At 33.7% G+C, this 22,111-nt stretch overlaps 1 protein-coding gene across 2 annotated transcripts in view; it reads right to left on the bottom strand.

The window, feature by feature from the left end:
• The window catches only part of LOC126842790 (probable cationic amino acid transporter), a 49,133-nt gene extending 27,817 nt beyond the window's left edge, over positions 1-21,316 (bottom strand). For both annotated transcript variants that reach the window (XM_050579942.1, XM_050579943.1), the window contains exon 1: positions 20,870-21,316. The gene's annotated coding sequence lies outside the window, so the exon portion shown is untranslated. The remainder of the gene's footprint in view (positions 1-20,869) is intronic.
• Positions 21,317-22,111: the final 795 nt, after the last annotated feature.

Below are 22,111 nucleotides of genomic sequence, written 5' to 3'. Positions count from 1 at the left end.
TATACAGGTACTCTCGAGGGTATATATTTTAAGTGTAATAACATAGTATTCAAACTGAGAGTAATAAACCCATAAAGTTCTTCATGTCCGATAAAAATTAAAATTCTCAATTTATCCCTACGGAAGTGCGAAATAATTAAACATACTTTTTATTCAATTATATGAGAATATATAAAATGTATTAATAAAATAACTAATTGCAATTGATCGTATAAACAACGGTACAATTATAAATTATGTACAGCTGTTGCAATACAATTCAGATTTCCATTTAATAATATTATGAAACTTAAATCAAGATTAGCTCGTGAACTGAATGATTGCAAATCCCAAACACAAACCATATAATCTAGAGTAGTTCAAAAAAGCAGATGGGATAATTTATCAGTTCCCCCGTAGCTTGTGTGTGGTACGATAACAAAACCGCAAAAGGAGATGCCTTTTAAAACTACATAACAACCGTATCTTATTACGGTCGGTTGAACAATACCAGACATTGATTAAACATAGAAAACGTTTCGGTTGCCTCGGGGTATTAAGCAAAAGATTCAGTTTGCTTTTGAAAACAATACATCACAAAGGACTCGACGATACCACACAAAGTAGATGTTTTTAACAAAGATCCGGCAAAAAATAACTCAACAATGGGATCTCTCTTGTTGACCATCTTTATCTTCTTTGTGATATTATACTCTCTCACTTCTAACTATTATTTTCCGGTGCACTTTTATACTATATCTATTTGACTGATTTTTATTGGATCAACGTCAACACCGCTCTTCCTTTCCGGAAGCCAATAATTAGTAATTTCTTTGTTGTTTTATTACTATGCTTTGTTTGGCTATAATACTTTCATATACTATTAACACGAAAAAAATAATAGCTTTGCCCGGAACACATATAACTATTTATTATATTTATGTATAACATTTTTATATGTATTAACTTTACGAACAAAATCTACAAAATTCAATAACAAATAGAATAAATATTAAAAATAGTATATCTTATTTACTTGAAAAAAAAACCGTCATTCGTTTTATTAATTAATCAAATAATAATGTACCTGTTTCTAAATATACAAAAACTTAACTTGATTGCTTGAGTTTAATGAAATATGGGAGTGTTATTTTAACAAATCAATTTTGTCTTGATTTCGCGTTATTAGCTGCGGTTTTTGGAATGGGTTTTAACATTTGACTGGTATAAATCTACAAAATTTCGAAAATCTGTAATCTCAGTTTTTTGGTCATCGAGTAAACCCCAAACATCCTCATAACACGGTTTTAAAATTAGTGTGTTGTACATAAAATGTATTACATGTACATTTAATACACGCTATGTTATCTTTATAGGTCCTCAACGAAAGGGGTTTTGTAGAGTGCTTTCTGGCCTTTCTCGTGTCAGTGTGACATTTAAGTATTCAGTTTATATTTCAGTATTGTTAAACTAGTGTGATGGCCATCGTCTACGGTGACTCCTCAAGACCCGTGACCTCTGCTCGACCACACTGTTCGTTCCAGATGTGAATTATTTGCATAATAATTGTGCAATTATCGTTTTTATCGAAAAATCAAAGCTATTACGGTCCGAATAAATGGGTTTTGATTAAAATTTCTGTTAGTCGCGTTTCTCGTACAAATTCCACGGATCGTACGGCCTGGGTATAGTGTATTAATCAAAAGTCTGAAACCTATTGTTGGTGGTGGGAGACGAAAATGGTGTGTGTGTGTGTGTGTACAGACGTTGGGTAGGTAGACCGAGTTTCCGGTTGCGTGTCAAAAGCATTGTGTTGCTTGTTTTCAGCCACCGGGTCTGTTAAGTAAATTACCAGGCGCAGCCACAAACGGGGGTCGCAAAGGTCAAAATGTGGATTTCGCGATTATTATTAGAAAACGGCGGCTAAATAGCCCGGAGCAATGCAGCATCGTCTGTGCGTGGGGCCAATAAACGTCTAATGTAATAAGTATAGGAATACCATCCGCGTCGTGTCTCTATTGATAATTGCCGAACCGAAGAAGCTTTCAACAACATTATGCCCCGTGTGTCGAACCAGCAAAATATAATACAGTATTATATGATACACACTGGAAGCTAGTGGCGGCGATGCCGACCGTAATATTATACATGACGTATCCCATATTGTGTAAACCGTTGAATACTTTACGCTAAGGACCGCACCGAAGGGATTCCCGTACGGAATATCACAACTTTTCACAAGTCTCTGTTGAAAGATTCCGTCCGAGCCTATTATCTAGTATACACATTGACAAACGCATTCAATATACATACTATGTAGGCGCTACTACATTATACAAAAAACCTTTTTCGTCGAAACATGCGTGTCCGTACAGCCTACACGTCAACATATCATTATGCATACTTAATACACCCACGTGAAATCCAACAAAAATTCAGACATCAAACGTCACTGTAAACTTTATTGAACAAACGTTTCTTGGCCGTTTCCACATTTATCGAACGGGTCGAATGGGTCGGTGAACTGGCCCATGGCAATCGCAACCCGTATACTATGACCTATGTTAAGTTCTGAAGGTGTTGGCTTTAAAACGTCAAGGATAACGTGTACTAATATGTTTTGTATTTTTATAACGTTTAAAATATCCAACGTTTTAACATTATTCTAAGGAAAAAATAGAAACGAGAAAAACATTTTGTACAAAAAAAATATGTACTGAATAGTAAGACAAAGAGTATGTCTTAAAAGACTAAAATTACTCAATGCTAAAGTCTTGTAAAAAAACACTAATTTGTATGGAGTTTTCAAAAGAAACTTTAATTGGGAATTGAATAGTTCGAAACAAAACCAATTGCGAAATTAAATCGTTCACGTAGTTAAGAAGAAAAAAAAGCATTATTGCCACTGTGTCAAGGGTTGTTACTGCTAGAAACCGTCTAAAGGTATTCTTTTGTGTGAACACACAAAAGGAACAAAACATTGGCAGACGCTTCCATTATGAGAGTTTTTTTCGGTGGCTGCAAAGCCGTCGGTGACCTCTGGTGTGTAATTGACTTTAATTTATTATTTGCTCAGCGCTCACGAAATTCGTTAACTTTGTTTAGAAAATTGATGATAATACATCAGTGTTCTTTACCAGTTTGTACAATATGTTTTTGTGGAAAACCTCAGAACGAAGCTTGAAATTTAAACTGAATCGCCGCTGAAATGATTGCTATTTAAACACAACAAACGACTAGAGCATCGTCCGTCAATCATAAACAGACAAAGTAAAAGCTAAACGTCCACCGTAACAAGAATATTAATAAAAAGCTAAATTATTTCATCAGTGCGAAAACTTAAAAATAAAGTTCTCAAAAGCTCCGCTCTTAACAATGTATTTTAATGAAATTTTCTTCAGTTGCGTGTTGTATCTGTGCAATATTATATATTTTGTCGGAGTAAACTGAATATATTTGAAAATCTGTATTATTTTTCAAACAGAAATTCTATTAAAAAGAAAAAGAAAACCTTTTGCTTACTTATTTCGAATAAAATAAAACTGTTCATAATTTAAATGATTCATTCGATGATTTTTGCGTTTAAAAAAGTATTATATTTTTTAATTTTACGAAAACTACTACTAACAATATTTTGAAACAACCTAGATGATTTATATCATACACAGTTCAGTGATATATTAGTTTAGTGGAGTATATTGGTCATTTTAATTTCAAATCAATGTTATAATTTATACACCAGATTTCCTGTAAAGTTGTAACAATACGGAGATGTCCTAAGGTTGGTTGAAATCTTAGACTCTATAACTTTGGTCCATAAAAAAAAATGCATCACTAACTTACACGGAAATAATAATTTGTATAATACTTCTTTATGGAAGTCAAGTTGACAACTATACTCAGTAAGTGCCTGTACAGCGCGGGTGCCTTATAAAAAAAATTGCTTAAGAGTCAAACTTTTAAATTATATTTAATTAAAGAAGTTTCGATAATAGCTTTACAAACGACTATTCTTGCCGTATTTTATAGTAAAAAGCCGGTATATACGTCGTTATTACCAAAAGTTGTAAAATTATTGTGAAACACAAATAAAAGACGAATTATTTCTACATTTCTAATGTAGGTCAGGTAGAAAACAATGTCAGGAAGGGGAAGTTATTTTTATCAGGACTGGCCCGCTGTAAGTGAAACATCTTCATTCTCTAACTATATATAGCTGATCTATAACACCAGCGCAAATAGCGTTAACTTTTCTGTGCGAGGGAGGGGAAGTGTTAGGGTGAGTAGGTCTAAACACCTCAAGCGCCCAAACCCTCTCTCTTACTGTGCCACTGCTCGTATATAATTAATGATTGTTGAATTTAAATACCGCACAGGATTTGGATGTCCCTGTGACATGTTTTCCGTGACCGTTGTCATTAATCATTTATTTTCTAATTTGTTTTAAGGTCACACCCTCCGTTACATATATTTCGTGTGTGCCATAAAAAAAATGACTACATTCGTATGTACTTTTTGCTTAACTCGAGTGAAACGTACGCATGGAAACGCGTTAAGTCGCGACCAAGGTCTGCACGTTCTATGATTGATGCGAGGATACCTTGGAAACGAGTACGGCAATCCTTTAATGCATCTGGCAGACACTTTGGGAGTCGGATGTGATAAACAATTCAGATTAGACGCTATCCTTGTGCTGTACGTTCGTTTCCTTTAGTTACATTTCCGGTCGCTGAGCGTACAGTGTATGAGGAGCAATTGACGGTTGTTTGGTTATAAACAAACAATATGTATACATTTGTGTCTATGTATTATTTATTTATACTATTTAACAATGCGATCGTTCAGTATAACAGGGATAAAATAAAGCGAAATATTAGCGGTTTGAAAAATAGTGGCCGTTTATCGAGCAACTGATTGATACGACATCAATCTCGATTGAAGAAATCGGAAACATTAAATAAAGAAAACAAAAAAATACATTTCAGATGTCTACTGTTGGGCGTTGGATGCTAAACAGAAAAAATGAACCGCCATTGTAATGACAATGGCTTGATGCACGCAAAACGCTCGTTTTTTTTCCTTTTCCCCGTTTTCAGGTTTTGTATTCATTTTGAAAAACACTCTACACAAGAGACGGGCATGAATTAATGGTTGCTTTTAACTCCGGCGGCCGCTGTATCGCCATAGCACGAGTGCGGGATGGAACTCTGATGGAAAATAGACTTGAATTTTTTTCCACCGGCGTCATTATTCCTTAAGACCCATAGAGACACCGGACTAAACGCCCACTTGAATCTATTTATTATTAATTTATCGAGCTAAAATATTCTTTTATGTGTTTCTGTACAGATTTTAAAGACTCATGTTGGAAAACACCGCGCACTGCAAATTGTGAAAATGATTAATCACCGTTGGCTATGAATAAGAGAGCCCTCGACGATAGGACATAACAATCAATTATAACTAATGTACTACACCATTATCGTATCGTCGTTGATTCCATGAAAGGTCTTTGTAATCTCTGGACACTGTGGCGTGCCTTAAAATATTTTCTATGAAACAAAGATTTCGCCAAAGTTCAGTTTATAGCTTGATGAACGGAGTTACATTTTTCAGTCTTATACAAACGCATAACTCAACACAATGACAATTTTATATGAAACCAAAATATTTCATAACTGTATTATGTGAAAACTCTGCGCTTACAAAACGAATAATTAATTAAAACTCCGAATAAATATTCATTGAAACATCCATTTCTGTATGGCGAATCGATAAACAATCGAGTTTGTTAAATAACCACAATACACGTTTAATATTCCAGAAACATCATGAATAAATAAACAAAGAACCAACAGAACAACAATATGTAATATGGATTCATATTACATTGGCGAAGAGAGTTTTTTAATAAAATTAACATAATAATTTGTTTAAAAAAACAAGTCTAAAATAACGCGCTGTCACTGGACACCGATGACGTTAAGTAAACTTACTACACGGTTACACTTTATGACTAGTATGATAGGTTTTTTGTTGGTAAAACTGTTATATAATTGAAAATAAAACAAAGGCGTTATAACGACTAAATGGGACATCGCTGCGAATGACTGTAATCCTAATTATACATGAACGATTAGGCAAAGACCCATTTGGTCTTATACCAATTGAAAGGCCATTACGCCGAAGCGAACAAAGAGAACCGTTCGAAAATGGCAAATCCAGGATTTCGTTTCTGGTAGAAAAGATTAATCTCAATAATTATTGTTAGTGTAGCCCGCCAAACACGATTAACAGAGACTGAGAACATGATTTCTCAACCCTTCCATATTGTACACTAGGTTGAAACAAATACTTAAGCATTCGAAACAGTACAGGACTTGTACACATTTGTTTTGTGTTTAGGCGTGGCATTTTAATTGGAAATTGTTCACTAAACTGATGAACAATTAGTATTTAATGGAAATGGACATTTTATTTAACGTTAAAACTGTCATTACTGTACTATTATTTAACTGTCATTTGTACTTACGTGCATATCCTTTTAGATCACGTAAACCGTATATCAAAGTCAAATTGACAGCATATCATTAATCCCAATCATAACATAATAAGACCACGATTGACAGGACGAGTAGAGTAGAGATGAAATTGAGATTTGCGTTGACAAAATAATAATATTATATCATAAATTATTGTTAATTCAGTACAACAATTTTACAAGAGACCGTTTTTAAGTTTTTTTCTATATATTTGTTAACAGTGTCTTTTAGGTACACTTAAAAGTTGTATTTAATAACCTTTAAGTTGTGATTAGAATTTAAACTGAAATTTGAATATCTTAAGCATCCAGAAACCCAGATATTTAAATCCGTATTTTATGGACTATCCGAATTTTTGGTTCTGTTTTTTTAATTTATATTGAATAACACAAATTTTGTTTCAAGACTTATATCTTTAGGTTTGTGATGTTTATTCAAGATAATAATATTTTCACTATTTCCATTGGATACAAACAATTGAATCTGAATAACCGGATAATCCGTCAAATTATCTAGATTTTTAGAAAACCTGATATATTCCCTGATTATAAATTAATATTCTATTGGAAAATAATATTCTAAGTATGATTATTTTTAGCGCACAGTGCACACGTTAAAAAGGTAAATTAACCTCTCGACAATAATAAAACATTAGGAATATAACAATCTTAATGAATCGTTGCGAACCTAATAATTAAAAGTACAATTGTAAAGTATTATTCAATGGAAATAAATGTGTCACTATGTATAAAAATGACAATGTTAAACGATTTTTTGTCGGATAATAAACAAATTTTGTTCAATTTTGATAGGTAACATCATCCGATTCGATACTTTTTTTTACAGTTATTAGTTTATAATTCTAACATAATATTTTTTTTTTTTATTGACACCTTTTAAATTTAATTTGAACTCTTACAATTGTTCGTCTCTTCAGTGTAGTTGACAAAATAAGGTTTAATTAACTGCCTTTGTGTCAGGATTACATTTTAACAATAGATCAACAATTTTAGATCTGGGCAGAGTTAAACGTTCGGTTTAAAGGGATCGTAAATTCTAATTCGCGTTGCCGCCTGGGCTTAAGCCAAAGAAGTCGACAACAGAACGATTTATGTGCTAGCAAAAAGGAAGCCGTTGTTTTGAAGTGTATCGACCTCGTGAACGCATGTGTGATCGATTGCCTAGCCATGATGTAGGTTGATTGAAGTGAAGGAATAAAGAAAAAAAAATTGTCCAATGATAAATGAGAAAAAACCCATGTAAAAAGTCCTTCATAGGGTCAGCGTAAAAGTAGATGTGCCCTGGGGTCAACGGTAGGCCGTACATGCTCTGTTTAATAATGAACGGTCGTTGAAGATAACGCAATGGTTATGTTGTTTGTGGGGTAGAGTTGTACATACCCGACGGCCAAAGTTAATAACAAAACCTTCATTACGGCAAAGTGAATTAAGAGAGGGTACATAGAACTATACAAATATTTGCAAATACACATAATATAATATGCGAACATTGTATTAAATAATAAAAAAAAAATATATTAACGGAGAAGAGATATCGAAAAAAATAAAGTAGTGTGCTAAGACATTATCTCCCTCGTTTTTATTTTCTAATCCGGTAAAATCAAAAACACTTTCGTTGTACTACTTATATTATCAAAATATACCTTCACTGCGTTGATTCGTATAATACTGCGTTCTTTTTGGACTTATAAAAAGCTTGAAATAAATCAAAATACTATTTTATAACAATACTTACCAAATGCACCTGCGAATTCGCCTTACTTATCAACATACTATCAAGAAAAGAGATTCTTCGAACTTGACAACCTTACCTGAAAAAATAATATGTACTATTCATTTCTTACTCGATCGAGGTATTTTTTTTTTTTTTTTTAATACAATTTTAATATTGTTTTTTTTCCATTAACAAGAACATCGAAAAACAACACAAAGAGCATTGAAGAAGCCTCGCCATTTTATCTACTCGGGTAAAAAATATCTGTGGAGGTTTTTTAGGTTGCGGGACGGTTTAAGGAAAAAATTAAACAAGCCCACACATTTTACTTAAATAAATTATTAATATCGTGCCACTCTTTATATTTATGTTGTTGCAGGCGTAAGTCCAGTACGGAATTTTAAATAGTTTTAATAAAAAGTCAATTTTATTTTGTTTACACCCACAAACAGCTATCAATTAATAATAAAATAGACTGAGTACATAAAAACAAAACTTTCTACTAGTTGTGAGTTTTTTTTTTTTTGGTTTTTAACGAAATATCGTCGGAAATAACGATTAATAAAAAATTCATATTTTTCGTGTTCATTGTATAACAACAACACAGGCGGTGTATCTAGAAAGTTTTTCAACACTCCCCGTGTTTACTTTAGCAGCCGTCGTGTGTGTTTAAACCAGATAGATACGAAAACCCATTAAGCTAAATTTGTTTGTCATGTCGTGTAAACAATTATTTATGTAATCGCAAAACGCGAAGCATTAATTCAAAAACCAAAACCATGAGTTACCGAGTAGTACTTTAACAGAGTATATATATATTTTTTCATTGTTGAAATTTATTATTTTTCTATTTTTTCAATTAATGCGGCCGCCGTATATTCAGTATCATATACTACCCCACCCCTCCTTTCAATACAGAATAACAACAGTAATTTTACCCGAAAAATTTTGTCCGTTCTCGAATCTACACAAGTGGCAATTAAGTCATTGACAAACGGAGTTCCATCAACCCGCGATGATCTCCGTATGGTTGTTATAATAATTTAACCTGAATTTAACTGTCAACTCGTTAAACTTCCAGAATAGATAAATTATGCGCAGTTTTTAATAGGCTGTGTCATTAGAATGTCTGTTATTCAAAATTTTTTTATTTCAAACCGTTTGAAATGTATTAAAAGAAAACCTGATAATTTGCCAACTTGTATACTTTTGCACTTGGTCGATATACGTCTCTCGGATTCTACACCGTCGGTAACTATACAAAATATATTAACAAAACTCATCATCATTAAAACACTGGCCGCAATAAAAAAAAAAATGGACCGGAATGAAATTGTACGTTGATTACCAAAAAGTGAATCACGTGCCGATAAGTTAGTTAAACAGCACATTTTCTCAAAAGGTATAAAAACTCTATGGCACATCATTCGGTAGTAGATTATTATATGGGCGCGAACTTACGGTTATGAAGTTCTGAAGTAAACCGTGAAACATAAATGTTTATGAAGTAAAATCGATAACCACATTATGATAATATCCCCGTATTATACGCGAGAGTTGAACGTATGCTTTTTTTTTTTTTTTTTTAAATCATCATTTTGACTTTAACGAATAGTTTTCACGCACGACAGAATTGAATTTATCTCCTAGCGTTTTCCCCCTCCCGCGGGTAATCGCACGCTATAATATTATTATGACTTTCTTTCGAGTTGAAAAAAATCATTTTTCTTAACATATTTAGCCGAACCCCAAGCCCCACTCCTCTGATATCCGCCTATTATCAAACAAAACATATACTACGCCCGAGTGTTATAATATATCACCGTTTTTTGAGGAATTACGGGAAAACAAACGTACTGCATTTCACGCGGTTCTTTAACACAACACCGCTCATCATCAGTATTATGTACCCAAGTACAAACGACACAATCAATAAACGCCATTCGGCTGCATCCGACACCCTCTGCCAGCTGAACCGCACAGCTGTTGCTTGTAACTGCTGCCATTATTGCGCGGCGCCATGTGGACCGTGTGATCGTCAAAAGGAACGCCGGACGACCAGAGAAGAAATAAGGAAAAGCAAAAGGAAAATTGTCGGCAATCGACCGGACTCGTTCTGGTAATTAATCACATCGAAATCGCACGTGCTAGTCTCGTTTTCCGGCCTTCGGTTAATCTCTGGGTTTTTGCCCACGCCCGGCTTTTCCCCGTTGCCGGATTTAACGGCCCGCTGATTAATAACCCGATAGGCTGTGTCTCCGTTTACTAATTATTATTATGATTATTACTCGGAAAAACGTGAAATAGGTATACATAAAAAGGTGTAGTGAAAAATTCGGATTTCACCGTAAAGCCGTCATTCGAAACCGTAAAAAAAAAATAATAATTCAAAATAAATTCAATTAAGAGCTACGTCTGGTGTACACCACCAAAGGCTATATACATTTTGTTAAGGGTCAAAATCAACGGAAATTTGCAATATCCGACAAACCTTGAGCCGAGAGGCATTTTTATTATTATGCCAAAATAATTTTAAAAAAGTATTAGTTATTCAAACTTTACACCACGACACAGCTGCAATAAATAATCAAATAATGTACCAAAGTCCATTAACCCGATGTATTTATAACATTTTCCCTTATTTAATGGGTTTAATATTGTACTTCGCTTTTGTTTTTTAAAACTGAAAAGAAAGCACAAGAAGTCCATGCATGTGGACTTAATGTATATAAATATGTATGCGCCAATAGATTGCAATTTTTTGAACTGGTGGGCGATCTGATCTCATCTGGTTGCAAACCATCTCACACTCGGTACTTTTGTACTTTGAAATTAAAGGTAATTATGTACTTCGGTAGTCGGTATGCCAATTACATTGTTTCACCTACCACTGTAAACCGCAAACGACCTATCTGTTGACGCAGACCTCAACAACACTATTATCGGTAGTCATTACTCGTTTGGTCGTTCACCAAAGAACATCATAATACATTGTACGTAGTTTTAATGTAAATGCTTTTCGCCGGTGCCCCTGTATAACCGCCTGCGTTTCCGGGTCACCGCCATTGATTTCAATTAAAAAGTCCTCATTACTTTCTCGCCTCGGGGCTGAAGCGTTAACTCTGAGTTAAACGAAAGATTAATCCCGGGAATTGGTAATGTAATAAAGACTTATATACTGTTACCACGTGTGCGCCAACAATGATAATATCATCCCTTTTTATTTAGAAAATGTATTAATTTACCCACGACGTGACTGTTGTTGAACTTTGTTTTCTAAGATCCTTTGTTACAGATCATCTTTAAGGATCACTTAGTAACAACGACTCTCGCACATTTTATTATAACCTTTAGATTTATACAAACACAACATATATCATTAAGTGGTGAATATCAAAAGGATGCAAGTGATCCCAATAAAATGTGCGAGCAAAATACAAATATATTTTCGGTTAATAATAATACATATTTTTTTTTAATCTAAAATGTTTCATCAGATATATTTTGATAAAATAATTTCGGTTCCAAAAAATGAATAAAACCCATCAGTTAAATTAAACTTAAAAAGTTCACTCGGCTGATGATCAAAAACAATCATGGAACTGTGTAATATACAATCGACCAGGGCTAAATAATTAGGCACAACAAATAATTGAATTAACTAAAGAGTCGTGTTTTCTATTGGATCGCTTGGTTAATTCAGAGACTAATTAATTATTGTTAATCTACTGGCTCATTTGTTCGAGATACAAAAGTTTATTCGGCATTATTATTCTATATACCTATAATTATGAGCCTTTTATTTAAATGCCGAATGAAAGCTAATGAGTTAACTTTCGACACTTGAAAGCATAACGAAGCACTTGCCACAGGCTATCCATAATAACGAGGCTCTGTTAAAATCTACTTAATACAAACGATGCACTTGATGTACAAACAGCTCATTTTAAAATAAGAACTAAATTTGTTTAACACTTAACGAAAAACAATAATAGCAAACAGTGTATTTTTTAAACATTATTTTTGGATAGACACCACACAATAGGATGTATTGAAAAAAAAAATAATTTTTTTAAAACGTTTTCAGAATAACTCACATAAATAGTGTGTTTTTTTACTTTTGGTTTATACCTATATACTATTATAAACCAAAAGTAAAAAAAAATAATTTAAAAATATTTTCTCTTCACCCCAAACTAATATAATATTCTTTAAAATTATTTAGATTTATTTATCATCATATCTCAAAAAGTTTCAATGCTAAAGAATTAGAAAAAATATAGTTTTGTACATTACATTCTGCATAATATTATAATAGCATTTTTTTAAAATTGACAAAAATAAGCATTAGAAAAACCATTTTTTGTTTAACTTTAACTTCATGTTTGAAGTGAATAATGAAGTTGTTTTGAAAAACGAGTTATTCTATAGTATCTTAGACCATAAAAAAAAAATTGATAAAATGACAATGAACAAAATAAAATCCAGAGTATGAAAAAAGAAAAGTCGTACTTAGACTCACGAAAAAGACATCGTTACTATAATATATATTTTTTTTGTAATGCCAATGCCAATGCCAATACCTTACTAATTAAGACCAATCTAAAGTTTTTAATCAAACTTCAAATTTAATATATATTTTTTTTCTTTTTGCAGTCTTGTATTATATTTAATAACGAAATGAAAAGTTTTTTTCATAATTATTAGTACCAGAATACCGGTAAGAACGGAAAACTTAAAGGAGCCAATTAACACCGGCCTACTCGAGACGACACGACGACGGCAAATCGGGACAGATTTTTTAAGCTTTTTATTAATACGTACTCCAAAATAATAGCCTCTTTAATATTTTTGCAAATATATTTTTAACTAAATTTCACACAATCAAGTGCTTCAATTATAATGCACTCCATAATAATATTGTAATAGATGTAACTGTGGCTTACTATAAAAACATACCTAATTAATCCTGAGCATTAAAAAGGTTCTCATTCAGGTATGAACAAAACAGTTGAATTTATTTTTATACAATCATACAGCCACCATAAATACGATTTTATACGATATCCCTTTCGGTTTATTCAAACGGTATTCCCCGAAGAGCCATAAGTTTGAACGTCTGAATCAGTATATAATTCAGTATACAATTAATAACAAAGCAACATATTTATTTTTAATATTTGTTTAACGATTTTTTTATAACGGTCTGTCAAGTGTAACAGAAATGCTGTATTTAAACCATTATTTTACAGGATAGATTTCGTCGATAGTAGCATCAACAAATTTATTCGAATTCCACTACACATATTATTACAATATATTATAGGTATGTAATAATTGATTGTTGATAAACTGAGAAATTAACGAATTGCCGTACAAACATTACCTTCACTATATTACACAAAAAAAAAACACATCATTGTAAATCTGATACCTTCTCAGTTGGGTATAGAAGCTAAAATATTGATCGAAATCAGTTTGTTTCACATAATTATTGTAAATAATTCAATGAACTTTTAAGTCCCATTAACACGTCCGGCCAACTTGGTACTTGAACTTTAATATTGTATTAGTGCAAACAATAAGTCTCTAATGGCCGTAATCAGTTTAGCTTAAAAACCAAGTATAGTCTTACGACGCTAAAATCATAGGTTAAGCTAGGCTTAAAAGTTTAGCCAAACTGTAGAGGACGTTCAGTAGATATAATTTGGGCGGAGAATAGATAACTATGGTGAATGAATAGATGGCAAATTTCTTAAACAATTCAAGGGTTCTGAGAGCGGTGAACCCGGTGCCGTACAAAATGTAAATTAAATAAGATTTCTAATCGGATTCTTAGCAAATAGTTTTATAACCAAAACCAATATTCACGCTCGACCGTTTAATTTTATTTTGCAATGTTCAAGATTAAATTATCCACTGTTCAAGTACTAGCAGCTGAGGGGGTTGACACTAATCGCGGTCCTGTCGATTGGATTTCTATTGAATATTCCGCAAATTGTAACTTTCTTTTTGGATAAAACTCCTCGGAATACATTTCCTAGACTCATTGACAAGTAATCCGTATACGTTGCATTATATTGATTACTTTTTTCCCTCCCCCGAGCAGAGACAATATGTTTATCGTGACTTCATCAACAAAGCGAAACACGAGCAAAAACTGTGACTGTGATTGTTCTCCCTCTTGACTATACTACTCAAAAAACTATAAAAATTTTACTATTTTTTTGTATTTAACACGCCCAAATGACACGAACAGACACATTAGATACAAACAATAGTAATATGTCGTCGCGACTAACCCAAATGTTGGTCCGCCAAAAGTCTGGGCAAGTCTGCTCTTAAGCAGTTGGGTTTTGTCTCAGGTCAGGACGTGACTAGGTATTAATTTGATTTATGGTTTTATTTCTTGTAAATATTTTAAAATTATTTTTAGTTTTCTTTTTTTCATTAAATTGTGTCCACGCGGCCAACGGTTGTAAACATTTAATATATTATAATATAGTTTTTTTTAAACTCAAAGTGACTGGAATTGTGTTTCTACTCTATCTTTCGACGATCTCAGTAAGTCCCTGTTGACTAATACTCTGGCTACTATTTAAAGTTATGAGCTAGCACTTACAAACGCCGAATTATTTATTAAACGGTTTCTAAAAAATTGGAATACTTATATCATTAGATTTGTTGAAATTTACATGTTCCTGTGTAAGCGCATATTTTCGCATTATTTTATTTCTAACAGAATTCGAAACACTAAGAAGACGGAAGTAAAATCCTTAGGGTGGAAATATTTTAAAAGTACATATATTATTTAAATTAAACTCGAGGATTAAAATCAATATCCAAGTAGGTTTGAATTATTCTTACACTTTTTTTTTTTAATGCCGACTTAAAATTAAATTGTGCAATTTAGAATACACGTTATTTTAAAAATTACACCGTAAACGATTTACAAGTTACAACCGATAAGACCATACAATTAATTTTTATAAAATACCATTGTAATGAAAATAATTCGATATTATGCAACACAGAGATTATTAATATTAGTTTAATTTTGATATAGATACATCAATAAAATGTAAACGAAATGTAATTGATATAATTAAATGTATATAAAAGTAATATAAAATAAATGAAACATTGTTATTTTCTTGTTTTGATTTGTTTAAACATTAAAAAATATATTATACTTTTTATTCTTCTTCATAGTAGTAAATATTAATTGGTGTATTTATTTTCAAATATATATTTAACAAATTGTAATTTTATTGTTTCATTATTAGATTATTGTTCGGTTTTCATGTTGTAAACACACAACGTTAGGTTAGTAATGCTGTTCAAACCACATAACATTTGCGATACAAGTGCGTAGGCACCAAAACAATATATCCAACAATAATAGTTATGAGTCGGTCCCATGCAACTGTACACATTACACAGCACGTTTAATGGTTCATTAGTACATAATGCAATAATAGTAATAGTCAGTTACGATTGTTGTTCCTAGTTATTTATTGTAACTGCTATAATTATTCACTTTAAGGTTGATAAACCGACGCACGACGTATCGACTAGACTCTAATTTAGTGTACCGGTCTCGAAAATTCGGGTTGTAATCCGTTTTTTTTTTTTGTCAGCATCAGTTTAGTATTACTCCTATAAATAAGAACCGAGATTTACCAATTTTGCGGTCTTAACAAATTATTGCACAACTAATATAATACTGAAATAGTTAACAAAATGTAATACTATTTTTATTGCATTCCCAAAGAGTATATTATGTTCTAAAACAAATTACTATACCGAAAATATGTATACGTTTTGATGTCATTTACGAGGTCATACTGAGGCTATTTGACTCATTTTCTAAACTTAAGGGATTAAAAAAAAAATTGTTTACATACTTGTTGTATGTAAGTCTTGTATTCATGGCATAACGGCGAATTTCTATATTATGTATTATTAAAGACAACTTGGTACTACGGGTTTTTTCTTAAAATATAAATAATTTTTCAGTTTCCATCTTAGCTCGAACAACAACTATTACAAATATTTTATATTGTCTGGCAGCTCATGCATAAATTACAAATTCTGCTTTACTGAATCCCTCTGCAGTAGAAGCTCTACTAAAAGCTTTTAACACAGCAGAGGAAATGAAAGTGTCATTTCTAAGTATGCTGTCATCCTATCTACGAAAAAAGATTTACTTACAAATAATACTATTATTAAGTATGTTTATTATTTATATAACTAATACGTATAATGTATAAAATATTATATTTTGTACATTTTTCTAAAATTGTACAATTATTTTTACACATAGTATTAGAATTAGTTTCGCCAAAATGTATGCGTATTAGTTTTAAACGAATTTCAAAAATGACTTTAACTCATAGAATATATGAATAATTAGTAAGTTAACCAAAGTTCAGACAACAAAATGGTACCGACACTTTACAATTCGCTTCGCCCAACACTTACTATTACCATTCACAAATTAGTTTTAGTATTTCATTGAGCGTTTTTTAAATTACCAAATTGTTTAAATTACAAAACGACTCATCGATATAACAATATACGCAATATTATTGCACATACCATAAGTAATATTTAATTAAAACTTCAGCAGTAGTAAGATGGTGCATTAGTTTTCTCTGAAAATAATTAATTTTTATTGTTATATAAAATTTTGAAAGTGCATTGAAATCTTAAAAAAACATTCTTATGTTTGAACTGCTATTAAAAATGCTCTAATATTATAATTGAATGTCAGATACAGCTATGCGTTGGGGAGTTTTTTTTTGTTGTTGTTATTATAATGGAAAATTTAAATTTATGAAAGTCGCGAACGACATTCCATCCCTGAATTGTGTAATTGCTTTTTTGTTCATCGTGAATATAATTTACACGAACGAACACAGTTCGGTAAAAAATCAGATTCAAACAAACGATGTACGGATATATGTATATAGTTTATGGCTAAATGGCTCAATGCCGGTAATTACTAAAAAAAAAAACAAAAAATGTAATGGCTGTGATAACAAATCAATGGCATCGCCTTGTAAACTTAAACAAACTGTACAAACACATCCAGTGCACGATCGTTAACGCCAACGGAGGCTGTGCTATTTATTTAAGGATAGGCCAGACAGACACACGACTCTGTGCAAACACGGCCCCCCATACGCCATGTTGCATAATACTATGTTTGTCAGTGACATAGTGGGTCTATGACAACAAACATACATAACCGCATTGGATGGGATGAATAATTACATAGTAGTATACTATCTTGAAGACAAGTGCCTACCAAAATATAACGACTGTACACTGTTTAAGTGTCCGATGTGCATACAATAGTAATTAAACCGTTACATAATTTTACCGATGATTTTTTTCAAATAAAAATAATATACAAATCAATATTTGGTCGTTACAGTTGGTTTGTTATTTATTATAATTACTTTTTTGTGCAGACCCTTGTCATATCAGAACAACTACTATCCGTCACCTAATATTGTACTTTTTATCATGGTAAAATCAAATTATTTAAAAAAAAAATGCTGAATCGCTTTTCTTGTTAAATGAAACTTCGAGCAAAAAACAAAGACATCGACTCGGCAGAGTTTTTAAGTACACCGTTTTTAGGCACAATACAAATTATTCCGTTATCTCGTAACTGAAAATGCTGGCAATGACGTTGTGTCTTACCCGCCCTCTCATTTTTCCCATTTCTAAAAACTTTTAAAACACCCTCGAGCGACGTATACAAATTAACAAAGGTGTTCATAACGGTTCTAGGTCACCTTGGCCTAATTTTGCAAATGTAGAACGCCATCGGTGTACGATACCCAATATCATAATTTTACTAAATAGATTTGAAACGTTGTTAAAAGACTCGAGTATTTTTAAATTAAATTTCATTATCTTTTACATTAGTACATCATAGTATACGTCGCTTATTTCCCAAGCTCAAAATTTAACGGAATTTCAACCTGTTGATAAGGAAATAAGTTAATAGTAATTTGAAAAAATAAAAATAAGCTTACAACTTGATCCAAAATTACTCTTATAAAATACGTCAATTTTTATTTAAAAATATTTTGTAGTTTTTTTACCAACTGTAGATAGTATTGTATTGACTGTAGTAGTTTTTACCTACATTACATAGTATTTTTTTTATAACAAGTCAAAAATGATAATAAAAATATTTATATCACGGTAGAAAATGTTTTTGTCACAAAAAAAAATGCAAGCTGTACTTAACACCGAGATCGCATGCTTTTAATTTATAGCCACTTATTAATTTTGACCAAAAAAAGATTTTTAGCGGGGACTTAATGTCAATTTTCATTTATTGATTCTGTTAGATAAATCACCTAACAAATCATTCTTACATGAAAAAAATATCATTTGGTGCGCCTCTGGTTGGGCGACGGTCATTTAATAGGGCCCTCGAAACGACCGTTTACCCTTTTTGACCAACGTTTTGTGTAGAAAAATTATAAGCTGTCAGTTGCAGTCAATAACTCGATGAGGTTATTGTTCTCGAGTAGACACAATAATGTGGATTCGCAAACTCCATAACGTTTTTATTTGAAGTCTGGTCGCTCTTCATTAAGCGACGGCCGAAATACTTTTGTTTTCTAGATAAACTTAATCGGTTCGAGTAGAATTATCTCACCGTACAAGTCGAATGCGTTTAGAACAAATCGCCTACTACCCACCTTTGTCTTTAATATCGGATTTAAACGCAAAGTTACTGCGCCCCGTACCCAACCTTGCTACTACCTCACATACACCTATGCCATGTATGTACTGCTGCCTGAAATGTTCAGACAAAGCACGTCCCGTCAATCGTTTCGGATAAATTTGTTACAAGCACATACACTTTGGCATCGAGTTCAGTCTTGGCCCGACTTGAGCCTTTCGGTATGAACTTAAAGGTTCTTTTTTTTATTTTACAGCAACAGGGCGCTTGAAGGGACGGCTCGTGTGGAGTGGCCGTGTGTTGTTACGCACTCTTGCCTGCTCGTTTTTTTTTCCATTTACTGACTACCGTGAAAAAAGTCTCACCCCCCCCCCCCGTGTCTTTTCTTTAATAGGTCCCCAAGCTTGTTCGGTCGTTGTTAGGTCCACGGCCATTTGTGATTGCGACCCGCCAAATTAACACATCTGTGCGAGCCGGTCTGACGGGGAAGAAGGTTCCCACGTTAGTCATTACCTGATACATTTGTCCGAGATCCGTTCAAAGGACTAACAGCCACGTGGACAGTGTACACATAGATGACGGCGAATCAAACGTTAAATACTACTAAAACGCAGCCAGTTCGGATAACAATTAGTAAGACAAGTGCCTAAACCATGATTTTGTCGGAGTTGATCACTGTAAACCTTACCTAACCTCTGCATTTTGCAATCGGTGAATTTAGTGGAAAATGAACACAGCTGTGAATAATGTATACAACTCGGGCGAAAGCTTTAGCGCGTTTAAATTTCCATTTTGATTTATATTGTAAACTAATCCGGTGTGGCTAAAATATTAAACGTACCCTAGTAGGAAAAATCCATTAACACTGTTGAAACTTTGGACTCACTTTGAAAACTATCGTCAGCCATAATGTATTCTCGGAGTTCGGGTTTATTTTGACGTTTCCGCTAATAACGATCGCGATAATACGTACCCTAACCTAACGTTAAGTAATATAACATAATAGTTTCTGTTTCTGACACACACGCACGCACACACTAAAAAAGGGAAGATTTATTTTCTGTTGTTATTAAAAAAAAAAAAACCAAAACCCTCAACAACATCAATAGATGGTCGTGAAGGTTTGTTCTAGTACGTTCAATGCACAATAAATAAAGGCACATAGGTGGAAATAATATATTATCGTTGCATACTATCAAATTTTTCGAAACAGCTCTTCCAAAAATTGTCTTACAGTAAAGGTTACTTATATCATCTGAAAGTTAAAAGCTTTATCTGTGTCGCCTCGGCGAGAATTTTATATTAACTTGATTGTTAAAACCAAAATAAGTGTTTAAAAAACTTTTTTTTTAAGTACAAAAGTACCTAATGGCGTTATTAAAAAAAACTCGTCGAGGCGACACAGATAAGGTTCTTCTTAACTTTCAGATGGTATAAGTTACTCTTCTGCCAGACAAATTTTTGGAAAATCTGTATCAAGAAAGCGGAGACAGTTGTTTCTCAAACATTTGTTTTAAATCTCTGTCAAGGAATCTTTGATAGTCCGAAAAATAATTTAACTACCAAAAAAATAAAACCTAACTACTGAACCACTAATTGCACATTACGGCTTAATCTTTTAAGTTAAAGTTTCATAGTTGAGATTTTTGTAAGAAAATTGCCTATTTATTTACTCCTTAAAAATGGGCGGAAGGCGTCCTCTTAACACAATTTTTTTGAAAATCGGATATTGACTAGTATAGTTTATGAACCTAAAAGTTAAACCATAAAAAAGAGATGCAATTTGTAGTTTTCGGAGGCAATTCGCATGCGTCCTATATTGTTGCGTACAAACCGACACAGAGTGTCTCTTTTTTAATATAACAATAATTATTGTGTCGCTATTGTCATGATGCCTTACCTTATATAGCTGTTGTGTGTGTGTGTGCAAATCTCCGTGCTACAATTGCCGTAACGGTCAAAATCAATCGGTCGTCGTGGCCGAGGGCCGTGGCCGGATTTTAGACCTTTGACATATTCTCTGGGGCGGTCAAAACGCTCGGTTTTTTTGGGGTTTTTTTTTTTTTTTTACTGAGTTTTTACTCAAGCTCCGATGACGGGTGTCGACAGCGGCGGTGGCGGGAGACCGTCGTCGACGACGAGGACATACCGTTGTTATACACGCTCGGTCGCGTGATTAAAATCAAAAAAAAATGTCCGAAAAATAAAAATAAAACGAATTCGGAAAACAACGGGGTGGACGCGGAGTACGCGGGAATTGTTCGGGGAAAACCGGAAAAACCGACACTCGGCAACGACTACCACGTTCTGGACTGCGTATGTAGCGCCGCCCCACCGACTACCCGGACTACGGTTCTAGCACTGCCGCCCCGTCGCTGGGGCGCAAAATAACCCTTCGTGCTTACACCCCCCCCCCCGGCCATTCGTTCTCCCCCCCCCCACCCTCCCACCGTCGCTTCGCCCATAGCCCAGTGCTGCCGCCGGACCCGCTGGAAGCGCCCCGGTTGTTGCCCGTGTCGTCGCTGGCGGGACTTGCGTGAAAAACCGTTCTGGCTCGGGCAACACGTACCCGCCGTCGGAGAGGCGCCCGGCAATCTTCGGAGATTATATTATGCCCCTTCCGCACATCCGACCGTGTTCTGCGCTAACACGCGCCTACCCCGGCCGTCCGCCCACGGTCACCTTGGGGTCCCGACCACCACCACCACCGAAGGGTGTGGGTATAATATGTGAGTGGTATACTAAAATGTAAAAATAAAAAAATAAAAAGCGGTTACAACTTTGGCGGCGATTCGGCTGTTTTTACCCCCGTCTTAATGTATTTTACGTATGCGGGTACTCGCTCGGCGGGAACGACAAAAATAATTAACTAAGCTTGTACCTACATCGAAAAGCCATTAAAAATACACGCCTTGCGACGGCGTTCGAATCTTGTCTCGTGCGCCGCGACAGCTAAACCGGACAAGCGAATAAAAGTGTCACGAAAGAAAGAATAAAACACCCTCTTTGCAACGCGTGGACAGCAAGAGTTTCAAAACGGTCGTCGCAGTAGAGCTTTCGTTAAAAACAATTGTTTTCTTAAGCCTATAATGGGTTACTGTGACACGGGACAGTGATATCGTGCAATGAAAATACAATTTTG

This window comes from Adelges cooleyi, unplaced genomic scaffold (assembly GCF_023614345.1).
Source record: "Adelges cooleyi isolate 19-005CV unplaced genomic scaffold, UGA_ACOO_1.1 ACOO_flye_CR_arks_rails_tigmint_CR_PRNA_574, whole genome shotgun sequence".
Classification (NCBI taxonomy): Eukaryota; Metazoa; Arthropoda; class Insecta; order Hemiptera; family Adelgidae; genus Adelges; species Adelges cooleyi.
The sequence above is the reverse complement of the archived record's forward strand: the minus strand, read 5'-3'. Positions and strand labels throughout refer to the sequence as shown.